General features: G+C 35.0%; 1 long non-coding RNA gene across 1 annotated transcript in view; it reads right to left on the reverse strand.

Annotated features, from left to right (window-relative positions):
* Positions 1–5,480: 5,480 nt before the first annotated feature.
* LOC124369292 overlaps positions 5,481–15,399 on the reverse strand; it is a 47,323-nt gene continuing 37,404 nt past the window's right edge. Inside the window, exons 5-6 of the long non-coding RNA XR_006923065.1 lie at positions 12,873–13,033; positions 5,481–5,529 (exon numbers count right to left, since the gene is read on the reverse strand). This is a non-coding gene — a long non-coding RNA (uncharacterized LOC124369292). The remainder of the gene's footprint in view (positions 5,530–12,872; positions 13,034–15,399) is intronic.

Below are 15,399 nucleotides of genomic sequence, written 5' to 3' on the forward strand. Positions count from 1 at the left end.
AAAAATGCCATCTAAAAACTAAAATAACATGCCTTAAGTAGAAGGATATAGAGCCATACATAAATTAAAGATTGCATTACATATGAAAGGAATAAATAGTATATGACAAAACCAATATAATAAATATGCACAATAACAATATTATTTACAATACTAACACAGATAGCAACAAATAGCAAAGGGGATAGTTGATAAACTACAATCATTCAGAATTGTAGTAGGCAAATCTTGTTATAAATATATATATCTTATAACAAATAGCATAATTATAGTACATGTCTACTATACAAATACCCAATATCAGTGGCAAGAAGGAATATAACCTAGGCAGTTTTGAAAAAGTCTATAAATATGTCCAATGACTTCTAATGGTCTCCTATTTTGAGGAAGAACTGTCTCTTGTCAGTAAGGAAACATAGAGGTGTAATCTAGTGGACTGCTAGCATTACTTCGAGGAAAAGTCCTCTTCAGGAGAGCGAAGGTGATTGGTTTTTATGGAAACACATCACAGGATGTTGATCCAGTACAACAAAGCCATAAGGAGGACTAAAGGGCTATCATAGAGAGGATTGTGTAATAACATTGCCGGAATGCAAGAGACCTTTAGGATTTACAATCTTCTAGCTAGTGAAATGTACATCTTGTTTGGGTGTTTGAGGAGCCTTCGAGTGAAACTGTCTCTAATCCACAGGAGATGGTAAAACTTTTGGTGAGCATGCACTTCTATGATTACATTGTTGCTGACTGCTCTGCACTTATCACACAGGAGAGATGGGGACAATTAGTGCAACATTGACAAAGTGGATGAAAGCCAGCCACATTTCAACATTATAAGATGGGCAATTAACAATTTTAAATTGATTGATAGTTGTTGTCCATGCACTATCAACTTATTGAAAAGTTGAACCTGCATAAAGCAGTGACTTTTTTAATCTCTCAAGTATTACAGGAATTAAATTCAAGATATGTTTGGCCCTTGTGTTGTAGTTATGAATGTCATGACACATCTCATACTCATTCAAATTTTCTTTGACTTTAACTAAACAATAATATATATACATAGATGGTACAGTCATTATTAAAAACTCTTTAAAAATTGGTCTACAAGATTCTCTACCCTTCACATTCTTGATCAACCGCAAAGCTTGCTTCTGCCACAGGAAAACTCTTTGGGCTCCACTACTGTTGCCCCACAGAATTATTCCATATGACAGAAGTGAGTGAAAAAAGGCAAAATATGATGTTAATAAGGTATATCAGTCGTAGGTGGTCAGTAGACGAGTGAAGACGCATTGTGACCTGTATTCCGTAGTTTAGTTTTAATGATGTGTTTTGTATAGTTTTGTATTAAGTGCATGTCTTTAGTGTTAGTGAAGTTGACAACAACATGTAGGTTGTGATTCCTGACTTAGGCGTGCCACAACGCTTTAGTAAGATTTGTTTATTTTAACTTAGTTTGTAATTATGTATTAGGTTAGTTATTTACCTGAAGAAGAGATCAGATTGCAGATCTCGAAACGTAGTGTTACTGTTTTCTTGTTTCACTGAACGATGGCAAATGTCCGGAAAAAATCCTGTTTCCTTCACAAGGTATATCTATTTACACATAAACTTAACCTACGCAATAAATAAGTAACCCTAGATAGCTTTGTACATAAACTACTTGTGTGAGTATTACTGTTCATTGCTGTCAGACCCAAAATACCATCAAACAGAAAAAACTTTGACCCAAAGAAAGTGCATACTGGTAAAACCAATATACGAGACAATATGTTAATATTGTCTTGAACAGAGCCAAATCCTGGCTATCTGTTAATTGAGATGAATGCATTTTAGCCAATAATCTTCGGTGAGCAATAAAACAAAGGTTCTAGAAATTCAGGTTTTAAGGCATAAAGATTGCAATTCTGTTAAATCACAGACGATGGACAAATCAAGTAACCTACTAAAAAGTGATACTTCAGACTCTTCAATATATATAGTATCCCCACTAAGCCTGTCATCCAAATGAACCCCCAACAACTTAACTGAGCTATTTATATTTGTTACAGCAGAGCTTAAACTAAATTAAATATTTTCAGTTTTATTAGTGTTTATATTTAGATAATTTGCCCTAAACCATTCAAAAGCAACCCTCATAGCATTACTCTGTACAATGTCTAGGTTAGTTAAATCTTTTCCAAAATTGAGTAAGGTTGTATCATCTGCATATAAGACAGACATACAGGGTACATTAAATGCAAAATCATTTACGGCTACAATAAACAAAAAAAGGCCCAAGGACAGAGCTATTTTAACGGTTTTAAACTCAGATACATGAGAGTCTTGAGCTACCATTTGCCTTCTATTATTTATATAGGAGGTCATTAATTTTAACCCTTTACCTTGTATACCATAACATTGGAGTTTTCTTAAAAGCAAATCATGATATATTGTCAAATGCTTTAGACAGGTCAACTAAAGTGGCAGATAATGTTTCCTTATTTTCGAAGCTTCTCAAGATTTTAATGACCAATTCAACCGCTTTTATAGTGTTTTTGCCAGGCAAAAAACCAAACTGCTCTTTACAAAGAAGTTTGCTCCCCAGAAAGTAATTATATATATTGCTCTTTCATACAATATTCAAGAATCTTACTAAATATAGGTATTAGTGAAATTGGGCGATAACTAGAGGGGCATGATTTATCTCCTTTTTTGTAAACTGGTATAACTTTGACCACTTTAAGAATATCTGGAAAAATACTCTTCTCAAGTATCAAATTAAAAAGAAAAGTTAAGGGCTCAAGTATAATATTTATTATTTCTGTAACTATTTTGTTGGAGAAACCATACACATCTTCACTTTGTGATGAGCTCAATTTAGAGACACACTCAAGTACACCATTTAAATATATCTGTCTCCATTGGAAAATATTAGTTCTAATATTTAAATTAGAAGTGTATGTACTAAAAAATTGTATAGCAGAGTTATTACAATTACTCACATTAGTTACTAGTTGTCTGATTGCGAAATTAATAATATAGTCATTAAAAATGTCAGAATCAACTCTTATTTCTTTATTTACTAAATTTAAATTACCTTCTACCTTAATTACACTCCAAGCAGCTTTAAACTTGTTTTTTGAACTAAGAATGTAATTTTCATGAGATTCTATCTTTGCCTGTTTTATTTTTGCCCTATAATGTCTTTTAGCTCTTAAATATACATCCTTGTGTACATTTTCTTCTACAAGACCTTTATTGTTCTTGAAACAGTCATATGAATACATGACAAAATCTCTATAAGACCTCAACTCTGATGTAAACCACTTATTCTTAAACCTATTTTTTCCTAAATCTATTTTTATTCTCTTTAAAACACAGCATTCTTCAAAAGAAGTTGTCTAGAAATTGATAAACTCATTAAAAATAAAATCAACACTATTGTATGTTTTTACAGTTGGAGGAATTTAGCTGTGCTCGTAGGGCCAAAATACTACCCTTTCAACAAATAAATGCTATCTGTGTGGCGGGTTGCGTTTACGTGCTAGCCGCTAAGATGAAGGCACAACAATCTCTTTAACGACTTTAAACTCACAATTTCGATTTGCAGATTAGTATTGACAAATATGTTATTTTCAAAAACATGTTAAACAACACTATAACAACTGGAAAACCAGGATAAGTCCTATTATTGCTATTATTTGGTATTCTCTTATTATTTAATTCCACTACAGTCAGCACTGCCACAAAACAGACTGATTTTAGAGAGAGGTATGAGTTATTTGGGCCAATACGATTCCTGAAAGGAGGGTTTTACCTATGTATCACAGGAAATGTTTTCGGGACGCAGTGCATAATGCTACCCCGCCACCCCTCCCGCCTATCACCACACACTCAAGGTCACGTGCGCAGTTAAAGTCCTCGAACTGTAAGTATGTCCAGTCAACCTCACTTAACACATCTCTGAAACGTCTAATTGCTTTGGGAGTTAAGTCCCTGACTAACTTGAAATTTGTTTGTTTATTAACGTTGCTGTCCAAAATATCATGAAAGACTGCCCAAACACCAGAGTGGTCAGAGATATGTGGCTCGATGACTTAACATTCTATATTATTTTTTAACACATTAGTAACAATATTATCAATACAAGCTTCATTTCTTGTGAATTCACCATTCAAACAATATTGCAAACATAATGTAATAATATGGACATATTTTCACACACTTTAGGAGAACAGCATATATTGATAAATAAAACTTATTCAACAAAAATACATTTTTCCTACTTAAAACGTTTTGGTCTATATTTTCCAAATGCTGGCTGGACTATCCTAAAATGTAAAATGTTGACAAAGTTAGATTAACAAAGCTTTTCGTAAACCCTGAGATGTGAGAAAGGCGGACCCCAGAAGGTTAGCAGACTTATGCAATAGTCTGTAACTTAATGGACATTGTTAGAAAAGCACAAAAAACCCCACTATAGTATGGGCTTCAAACCATACTCTTCTCAAGGAAAAGTTATCTACCTTAATAATGCCAGGAGACACTTGTTTGTTATTCATGTTTCCAGGTGACATTCTACTTAGATGCCATTGTAACACAACATGTAGCAATGAAACAGAACAAGTAGCAATGAAACAGAACAAGTAGCAGATATGGTGTTTTCTTAATTACTTTGATATATTTCAATGAAGCTAGAGCAATTTTCAGTATCTAAGACTTAGATTATGGATGACATCCTTATTAAAGTTAAGTGTCATTTGTTTTTTGTTCTCTTAGAACAAGAAGCTTATAAATTGCACTTAGTCCTGTAAGAACCTTTGTGCTGCTTTCGGAGTGACAGGATATTCAGGATGGGTAAAGTTAGGGAGTACGGGCTGCCTCCTATCGAGATCCATGAGGAAGAATTAGAGCACTACATCTCAAAGTCGTGTCTCGCCAGAAGAAGGGGAGGCCAGCTCTGAACCAGCCTCTCCAGTTAAAGCAGGCAGGGCGTGGCATACCCTTGTTGAGTTTAGCAAGAACCTCTGATAGTTAGGGAATAAACCCCACCAACTTCAAGAGTCATCTCCCACAGAAAACTAGACCTATTGAATTGCCCATGAACCCCAGAATCTGAACATTTGCGGTTAGTGATGTGCCGCTCCTGGAAATCCATAAAGTTGCCCAGATTTAAGTGACACATCGGTTTTTGCTGTGCCCAGTGGTGGGTTCAACTGGAAGGTATAAAACCAGCCAGAAGTGATCCCTGCTGGGTAAGGTTAAGTGTCATGCAGCAATCATTCATATGTCTTACAGCAGAATGACAGAAAAAAGTGAACAGATGGGGATTTTTCCAAATGACCATGACTCTTGTCAACGATACCAAGGAAATTTCATTTTTCATGTTTGAGTTTAGGAGAACTCAGATCCTAGTGTAATGTTTTACAGTCGCAGGATAGGAAAGACTGTCTAGACTACATTTTTCCAAATAACTATGACCTTACCTATGTAATGTTGCCGTTCATGTTGGGGTCCGAGTGACGCTTCTCTAGAAGACCTTAGGAGCTACAACAGAGAGATACAATAGACTACAGGGCTGGAATGTTCATCCATTTTCCATGACTTTCCACAATGACATTACAGAAATAAAATTTTTGTTGTTTATATTAATGTTCTGGTTGACATCTTGGTAGAAGGCCATGTGTAATGTGTACCTGAGCAATGAGACTGAATAAAGTGTAGTTATTGTGATATCTTAAAATTACAAAAAGAGACTTTAGAAATACTAAGCAACACTATGCTGTTCATGACACAATCTCAGATGATGCCTTTTTTGGATGTCATATAAACATATTGTGAAGTAGCCAAAGAAATAGGTTTGCAGAGTTAGGGATTTCTCCCAAAACCATTCTTTCTTTAATGAAGTTTGGGAAAGCTTTTGCTTTTGATATTTAGTTTCCAGATGACACTACTGTTGGACTTGTTCTCTGTGAATTTTTATAACTATCCCTTAGAGTGCTAAACAATACGTTGTAAGAAGAAAGAATTTCTACGCTTCAGGTGCTTGGATAGCTTCTAAAGTACTGGAGGTGACCTGAGAACACCTCGCTAACTGTAGGACACCATTTTAACTCTTGAGCACTACACAGTGATATGACCCTCTATATACACGAGAGGGTTAATACAATGTATAGGTAGGTAGCTTAAACACTTATAAACAAACGTGTATATGAATGAGATCAAAATAAAACTTTTAAGCTAGAAATTAATCTAATTTGAATTTTTATTTTATTTTTGTGGGAATCAGAATATTGTTTAAACCTATTTTAAAGCTTCATCATTATTGCATATGCTATTTTTTCCATGATAGACGTGGGTGACACTCCTATCACAGACTGTACAACTTGGTCTAAACGATACTGTTGAGATTGTAATATTATTTCAGACTTGGACTAAGTGAAATTTAGACTACATAAAATGTTCCATTTATAATTTTTTTAGAAGATCTGCCCCAAACCTTAAATTGAAGGTTAAGGTTAGTTGAATTGTTTTAGACAAGCAAGAACTTTAATAGTAATAAAACAAACTGTTCATAAAAATATCAGTGTCATGAGTAACAAATTTAAATAGTAGCCAAATTACTATATTTTAATGCTTACAATTAAACTTAATATTTTTGTATAGTTATATGAGTTTTGAAATGAACTAAAATAATAAGAAATATGTTTTACCTGAGATTCCTGGGATCTTAGATTCAAAATAGTATCAAAATAAAAAAGAACAGGGTGATACGCGGGCAGTCCTATATAGTGCCTGATCTAAACAGGTTCTAAACATTATAACTGATCGATTATCATAATTATCATTACATTACTTGCTTCATGATTCAAGAAATTCAGGTACCTATGGAAAGCTCAGTATGATGGCAACAACTCCATTTCAAATTAAAGGAAGATGTTGACTAAACTTCGTCCGAACTGCAATACCGGCTTGTGTCTCTGTTTACTGAAGTTTATGGATGCTACATGATGCTATTTGGTATTTCTGACTCTTTTTAATATTTGTAAGTTATTTTAACTGGCTACTTTTTTGTTCCTTTCAAACAATATTTATGACTGAACACAATAAAGATTATTGATCACTTAACAACGGAATATGTCATCCTAACACAGCATCCATTGCTAAATTGTAAATGTTAAACAAAGAATAAAAACGTTGTGCCAAGACATTTAAATACTGTTACACTAGGTTTTTTCCTAAGAACTGTGAAATTAAGTGAAGTTAAATAACAAGTTTTAACTAGATCTGAAACTTAAAATTTATTGAATTTGATGGCATTGCATATTTGGCATACAATTATTATTCAATAGGCCAATAATTAATGCCTATAAGTTAACAAATGATTGCATCCTTCTGAAAATTTGCACTAAATTTGAATTTTTACTGATAAGATTATTACTATTTATATTTTTACAGAACGTATTATATTTCATGTGAACTGTTTTACTTTATATTAAATATTACCTTACTATAGTTCAGATTTTTTTAAATTAATAAATCATTCCAAATTGAATCAATTGTTTTGCTTCCAACTATAGATCTTTACAAAGTTTGTTCAAGTACATTTACAAGTACATTCAAAAATAAAATTTGTACATCTGCCTTAAAAGCAATATAATATTTTCATGGTCCTAATGTACATGGATATTGTGCAGATTAACACTCTCCTTCAAATCTACATTGGCAATTAAGGTTGATTGGATTGTTCAATTAACCCGCTCAGTGTCAATGCCAATTTACTACTATAATTATTGCTGTTTATAATCAACCTCATGAGCATCAAGGAGTTTTGTTTTCCCTCGGCGTTACCAAAAACGATTTTTTAGGCCAATAACGGGGTTAGGTTTTGGCTCCACCCAACCTATCAGTATGTTCGAGTGATGTCTCCTGCATTACATCTGTAGAACACCTTCAATGCTAAAATACTTTATTTAAATGCTCAGTCATTGATGGACAAACGTGACATGCTTGAGATTGTTTTGGCGGAATCTTGCTCTATTGACTCTGTGTCAGTGAACACTGGTGCTCGGAGCTAACTTCTGATACGGTTAACATCCAAGACTTTGTGCCAGCTAGCATGTTACTACTGCCGATCAATTAGTCAACGGGGTGGCTCGGGTGTACTTCTGAGGCAGGGAATCAAGTTCACTGTTGTAGATGTTGATGAATTTTGCAGTGAGATGAACATTGAAGTGGCAGCAGTTATGTTAACGGAGTATAAAATTATCTTACTTGCACTCTATAGACCTCCTGGGGGAATATGGACACTTTTATGAGTCTCTTAGAACGATTGTTTGACCACCTGATTAAGTTTAAATGTTTATTATATGTTGTGGTGATTTCAATATTGATTTTTTGAATGTAAACTCTTCCAATGTTCGTGGTTTGAAAGACATTCTAAGATCAGTGGACTGTAAATTGACTATAAATACTCCCACAAGAGGCAATGCTTGCCTAGACAATATTGTGACTAATCGGGATGATAATTACTTTCAAGTTAAGGTCTTAAATGAGTGTCTGTCCGACCACAACATGATTGAAATTTCTTTCGTTCCTGAACCCCAGACTAAGAAGAATTGTCAGGAGAAGCAAATCGAGGTGAGATGTTTAGCTCCTAGCAATATTGAAAACTTAATCTCTCATCTGACATTGATTGATTGGCCAACCATTCTTGCAGTAAATAACAAGGAAACAATATTATTTGACATTTTTTTGGACAGATTTTTAACTATTTTTGATCTATGTTGCCCTGTTAAAACAAAAAAATCTTAAAATCGTTAGCAACTCTAAGTTGAAAAGCGTTAAACTCAACTGGTATACCGACCATTTAAGGGATCTTAAGAAACATCTAATGGCAATTTATACAGTCTACCTGTCATACCAAGTCTGAACCTTCACGAAGGGCCTACGTCTGTGAAAGAAACAAGTAATAAAAATGAACTGAAGAAGGCAAAGCTTAAAGCAAATGAGAGGTTAATCAGCTCTGCGTCTAATCCTTGTAAAACTGCATGGTCCATTATTGCTGCAGTAAGGAGCCCTACCCCTCCATCCAGTCCAGATATTTCGCCGGAGGCTTTCTCCGACTTCTTCGTTGAGACAGTGAAAGAGGTACGACAAAGCATATCTCCCAGTAACGTGTCTGCTGAGGATCTCCTGGGTCAAGCTCCACGTACTCCTAACACCTTTAAATGGAAGCCAGTGTCTTGTGATGAGGTTTTGCAAGTGGTGAAAGATATGAAATCTTCAAATAGTAAAGATATATCTATGGCCTGTCTAGTGTTCTTTTAATGAGAATCTGTTTCTCTATCATATTGGCCTCTCACCTGGTTTATAAATCAGTGCCTGTGTATTGGTGTTTTTCCCCAAAATCTTTAAAAACATCTAAAACTGTGCCTATCTATAAGAAGGGTCCCAAAGATTTACCCGTTCCTATAGACCGATTATCTCTGTGGTACCCGTTTTTTCAAAAATTTTGGAATTCATCATGAATGATCAACTCGGTAAATACTTTGAATGTTTCAACCTTTTTCAAAACTCTCAATTCGGCTTTCGAGCAGGAAGAAGTACTTTGGATGCGGTCGGAGCTTTGGTGAGATAGATTTTCGATGGTTTTTGAATCTAAAGCTGCCACCTTGGCGACTCTTTTCGATCTTACCAGGGCTTTTGATTGTGTCCCGAGAGAAATCCTGCTCTCTAAATTATCTTTTTATGGCATAAAACAACCTGAATTGGCGCTTTTAAAATCATTACCTGGCTGAGCGTGGGGCAGAGAGTTTGTGTTGGTGGTGTTCTTTCTGCCTATCGCTCGGCGAGTTTTGGCGTGCCGCAGGGATCGGTACTCGGACCCTTGTTATTCTTAATTGTTATTAATGATCTCCCTTGTAATGTTAAGGCCAACGCCATTCTGTATGCTGATGATTCTACTCTGTTTAGCTCTGACAAAAATACCATTAACTTATGTAAGTTTTATTGACGAGGCTTGCCTCGAGGCTAAGACATGGTTTCAGGCTAATGAACTTGCTCTGAATGAATGTAAGACACACAACAAATATTATTTGCACTACAACCCCGATCAGTGCACTTTTTTACCTAATGTCAAACTGTTGGGAATTGTCTTAGATAGTAAACTAACATGGTCAGATCACATTAGCCAAGTTTGTTCTAGATTATCTAGAGTTGTATTTTTGTTAAGACAGCTAAAAACACTTTGTACCTAAAGAATACTTAAAAAAACTCTTATTTTGCCTTTTTTAACAGCATACTCCTTATACGGCTTACTTTTTTGGGGAAACGGAGTTGGAATTGATAGAGTTCTTCTTCTAATACAAAAGAAAGCAATTAGGATTTTAACAAACTCAGACAGAAGTGCTAGTTGTAGACCTTTATTTATACAAGAATCCATTCTTACAGTAATAAATCTTTATATATACACCTGTCTTGTTTATGTTAAGAAGAATTCAAATGATCTTGTCCATAGGAGTGATGTGCACTCTCACAATACTAGAAATAGGCATTTACTAGACAAAGATTACTGTAGATTAAGCAAAACTCAAAAGAACTTTGGTTATTTATCCATTACCTTTTTTAATAAACTCGGTCGTATGGCAAATTCTGTAGACTTAAAGAAATTCAAACAGGTTATTTTCATTTGGCTTGTAAAAAACCCTTTCTATTCAATCAATGAGTACTGACTTGTAAAAATGTAGATTGTAGATTTTAACTTAAGAAAGTCCACATTTTTATTTTATCTACTAAATTTTATCTCGTTGATTCTATCTTGTTGATTTTGTCTTGTTAAATTTTATATTTTTGGATTTTATCTTGTTATCAATTTTATAGATTTTTTGTTATTGACTTGTTGATTATTTGTTTTTCTTGTTGACTCAACATTGTTGGTGTTTAGTTTATAAGTTACTCTAGTATATAATATTATGCTGACTGATTAATTGTAAGATGACTGTGTCCATTGCTCACAAGGCCTAAAGACATGAAATAAAATTCAATTCAATTCAATTCAATATTCAAAGGGGTATTCAAATTTAACATAGAAATTATTTACAATTTTTTAAACTAACAATATTGAACGTATTAATGTTAGAGTTAGAGAAATGCAGTGTTGAACAAATAGTTGATATTGTAACGAACTACTATTTATAAGTGTGTAGTGTAGCAACACTACTTTTATCCCAGTAGCAAAGTGACAACACTTCATTAAAAATATTAATGTAATAGAAATCACACTATTTTATTAGCTACTTTTTAAATCACAGAATATAAAAGGTGAGAGAATTCAATAATGATTTATTAAAATTTCATCATCTATTAACTATTCCAAACTGTGAAAGTGTCCCAGTTCAAGGGCATAGACAGCAAGGGGGTCTGAATGCTCTAGACCCCCCAAATTAAAACATTTTTCCATTTCTTTTTTAGTATATTTTTATTATTTAACAGGTTCACCACAACGGCATATTTCCAGACTTTTTAGTTGCCGTTAAATTGTCCAACAATAACATAAAAAACCGTAATTATTTATTTACGTTAAACATCTAAGTATAATGAGAAAAGTATGTAGGCTTCACATTTTTCAAAAAACAAATTATTTCGATATGTTGTGCCAATGTTACTCCGTGTACCCCAAGGGGTTCCTAAAAATCTAATTTACCTTAAGAATTACGAAATTGTGCACCTGATGAGTGTGAAGTATTTATTTAAGAGCGGGATCAAATTTTACAAACCATCAAGACAGGCAAACAATAAAAAAAAAATAAGGAAATTCATAGCAACGTGTACCCCATTGGACGCACAACACACTTTACAAAAGCCCGTTATGTACCCTATCGAGCACTCGATGGCAGTTGTGGAAGATCGCATTTACCCTATAGGGTATTCAGTATTACTGACATGTACTGCCGAAAGATCGTTCTGAACATTGAAACGGGTCAAGAACTTTTAAAGAACAAAATGGGGACTAAACGGTTGAGTGGACTTGCCTTAATTTCTGTCCACTACAAGGAAATATCAGTTGTCTTGACCCCCCCCCCTCCCCACCAAATTTTGACCTTGTTAAGTTCTTGTCCCAGTTGTCCCTAATTTTGGACAGAAGGAATGTGTTCGTAGTTACATGACTTTATGATGATTATGTTTAGCCTACACACAAGCTAAACCATGAGAAATATTATATATTACTTTCACCTTTCATTAAAATATCTACAAAAAGTATATTTAAAATAAGCCAGCCTATATGAGCTGGTCTAAATAATATTAAATTCCCTCAAAGATAAACAGCCTCAGGTGTACACTCAACCAAAGAAACTTGGCTATCCTTAGACAGTTGGATTCTTGTTAAAAATAAGTTGCGAAAATTCATTGGAAGAGTTGATACAGAGATTTTACTGACATACCTGTATGCTTCACATTGTTGTACCCTTCTTGTACCTAAAACTAACTACAAACTCTAATTTCCCAATGCAACAGAGTGGTAAAAATTTCAATGATTATATTACAAAGAAATTATATTACAATTGTTTTTAATTTCGGTTCTATGCAACATAATAAGTTTTAATAGTAAGTGGACCAAGATTTTTTCAGCATATAATTCCAATAGTCAATACTTTAAAAACAAATATTAATAAATAAAGATGGTAATTTGCTATAACCTATTTAAGATATGCTAATAGTAGTTACACTAAAAGAACATTAATATATAAATAATAAATATACACAAGATCTGGCACTTTTTAAATCGATTGTTTAAAATACCAGCCAATAAGGACGAGTTATTTTGACTAGCGCCCTTTCAGTATGTTAACCAACAACCAATATAAATGTTGAGTTTAGCTCCACTTTACCTTCTGCTTAGTGCAGCATCTGAAATCTGAATCTGGAGTCCACATCAGTCTGAAGAGATCCAAAATAGTCGGCGACGATGATGCTCAAAACAAACCCTTTGCATCACTTCGACATCAGAGACACAAACTGAATCAAGTGTGATCGAAATGAAGAGACATTTCTGAAATTAGACGAAAGAATACTTTCCCATGAGAAAAAGCAAGAGGGATCCTAAAATGTTCATTGGTGATAAGCTTCTTTAGCAGTTGCTGAAGTAAAGATTTACAGAAGTCATAATGAAAAGTTAAAATGTGGTGATTTTTCAAACAGTTTTTGACCTGGACTTTACAAAATAGCATAAATGTGAACAACTAGCCATGTTGGATGTCAAAACATGTTAATTCAGCTAGTTGATATACCATCTTATAGTAACTGTTATGGCCCTGCCATCAAGTTATATGCTGCCTTATTTATTAATTAGATATTCAACAGGTACGCCAGCAGTTGGCTACAACAGCTGATGGGTCGTGTCAAATAAAATCATGTTAGTTCAGGCCCAAACCTGAAAAACATCACCTTTATGGTATCATCAGGCGGGTAGCCTCCTCACCCTATGATGGCATATTGCTTGTTGAAACAAATCTAACACCTGATATTTATGATGCCGAACTTGGTCTCACAGTATTCAATATTTTTAGATGTGACAGATCTCAACTCACTAGCAATAAAATAAGTGGAGGGGGAGTTTTTATTGCTATTCGAAGCGGCATTTCTTGTGCCAGGATTCCCACTAGTATTGATGCCATTGAATGTCTTTTTATTCTCTGTAAGTTTTCTGTATCTACAATACTTCTTTGTGCTGCTTACATACCACCTGGTCAACCCACACGGATCTATTCATATTTTAATGATGCTGTGGACGATGGTCCTTGGTTCCTTGCGTTCGCCAGTTGAGGTGATATTGATGGGTGACTTTAATCAGCCTGATACGGATTGGGTAAATTTTGACGCCACTGCAGTAATCAAGCTCTTCTCGCTGCCTCTTTGAGCTTTCTTCTACCTACAATTTAAAGCAAGTTAATTTAGTTCGAAATTTTAGAGGGATGTGCCTTGATCTGGTTTTTACATCTTACAAAAACTCTGAGACAGTCCGAGCACATGATATACTGTTGGAAGAGGATAGACACCATCCGGCTTTGGCTTTTATGGTCGATGTCCCTCTTTTCTACAACAGTTAAGGAGAGAAGTGAAACACTGGACTTTCGCAGATGCGATATGGATGCAGTATACAGAGGTCTTCAGGCGATTAGCTACCCAAGGCAGGGGGACTTAAGTGATCCCGAGCGTGCATTCGACAACTTTTGTGATCACCTTAAATCTTTGATCATGGCCAGCACACCAATTAAGAGGATCGATAAAGCACGATTTCCTGTATGGTTTTCAAATGAGCTTAAACAGCTTTGTTATTAAAAAAGAAAATAATACACAAGACATATAAGTTGTCACGGTCCTCCAGTTGTGCTTGGAGGATTTCAGAGAGATAAGGAGGGAGTGCAAGGACCTTACCCGTCAATGCTACAATGATTATATCAACAGGGTTGAAAATAGCATACCCATAAATATAAAGTCCTTCTGGTCACATGTGTTGAGGGTCTCAAGAGCTCTCATGGTTTACCTGAACAGTTAAAGCTTGATGGAGGAGAGGAAGGCGAGCCCTTAAATGTGAGCTCTTCGCCCAATACTTCGCATCGTTTACGGTGATAATGTGGTGAATACCCCTATATTTGATTTTTGGTGTAAATCAATCCTTTTTCTTGCTGCTGCCCAATAACAGCCTCTAATGTGTATATTAAGCTAAACTCACTAGACGTGTTAAAGAGTGCAGGACCTGATAATATCCCTCCAAGTGTCTTAAAGTATTGTGCGCCGATCATTTCAATTCATTTGTCTGTTCTTTTTGAGCGGCTTCTCACATCGGGGGTTTTTTCCTTCTGTATTAAAGCAAAGCTATGTGGTTCCTATATTCAAGTCTGGAAACCGACGGTGATGTGCGAAATTACCGCCCCATAGCAATTCAATCTTCTTTGGCCAAGGTCTCTTTGAAAGTTTAATCCTCGATTATTTATACTTCAATTTTGAAAACCCAAATTTGTCTGGAGCAGCATGGGTTTCTGAAGGGCCGATCTACCACTACAAATCTTTTGATGCTCCAGGAGTATGTGATGATGAGTTTTTCGGATTCTTCACAGGTTGATTGTGTTTACCTTGATTTTAGCAAGGCTTTTGATAAGATTAACCATAGCCTACTAATAGCCAAACTTGAGGGTTATGGGGTCTGTGGCTCGCTGCTCCTATGGCTGAAGAGTTACTTGAGGGAACGCTTTTTGATCGTCAGGTGTGATGGTGGTCTGTCTAGGGCCTTTTCCTGCACCATCTGGTGTACCTCAGGGAATCGCATTTGGGGCCTTTGCTTTTTACCCTTTTTATTAATGATATAGCCACAAAAATAACATCTGAGTGTCTACTGTTTGCCGATGACATCAAGAT

Source organism: Homalodisca vitripennis, chromosome X, assembly GCF_021130785.1.
Source record: "Homalodisca vitripennis isolate AUS2020 chromosome X, UT_GWSS_2.1, whole genome shotgun sequence".
Taxonomy (NCBI): domain Eukaryota; kingdom Metazoa; phylum Arthropoda; class Insecta; order Hemiptera; family Cicadellidae; genus Homalodisca; species Homalodisca vitripennis.